Raw genomic sequence first — 572 nt, forward strand, 5'->3', positions numbered from 1 at the left:
GGGCGGGAGCCGGGCCGAGTCGCGAGGGCCGGAGGGGGTCCTGGCACGATGCGCGGACAGAGAAAAGGACGCGGCATTGCAGGCGCCTGCGAGGAACCCGAGGGTTTGCGCTTCTTCAGGGCTGTTGGTCGGGGTGGGAGCGGGGAGCGGAGAAGACCGATATTTACTGGCGGGCAGATCCTTGAAACTCTTTCTCACCGTCTGTTATGTAACCCGTGGCTGCTATTTACCCCCACAACCAGGCTGTCCCTCCTGGAAGAGGAGGTCTGGCGGCCCATTGATGTGTCGGAATAGTTGTGTGTGTTTTTTTCCGTTGGTTTGAGTGCTCGTCACCCCTGCAGGCTGTGGAAGCATGAAGGCTAGTCACGAAGACCTTCTCCCAAATACGGGTTTGGGTTGCGAGAGTCGTTAGCTTACAGTTTAGGACTTTATTTGTTTTGAGGGTCGAGGCTGATTACACGTACTTCTTTATTTCTAATCTTCGGGAAAGTGGAGAGCCTCAAAAATCTATAGTGGGAGGTAAGTGCAAATTGGAAAATGACTAGAAATCTCATTGTTAGAGATTATATATA

At 52.4% G+C, this 572-nt stretch overlaps 1 protein-coding gene across 4 annotated transcripts in view; it reads left to right on the top strand.

Annotated features, from left to right (window-relative positions):
• The window catches only part of FAM126B (family with sequence similarity 126, member B), a 41633-nt gene that overhangs the window by 792 nt on the left and 40269 nt on the right, over positions 1 to 572 (top strand). Inside the window, exon 1 of one of the 4 annotated variants that reach the window (XM_014546013.1) lies at positions 498 to 519. The exons of the other annotated variants lie outside the window; for them this stretch is intronic. The gene's annotated coding sequence lies outside the window, so the exon portion shown is untranslated. Of the gene's footprint in view, positions 1 to 497; positions 520 to 572 lie in introns of those variants that run through there. 4 annotated transcript variants of the gene reach the window in all.

Source organism: Myotis brandtii, unplaced genomic scaffold (assembly GCF_000412655.1).
Source record: "Myotis brandtii unplaced genomic scaffold, ASM41265v1 scaffold4259, whole genome shotgun sequence".
Lineage (NCBI taxonomy): Eukaryota > Metazoa > Chordata > Mammalia > Chiroptera > Vespertilionidae > Myotis > Myotis brandtii.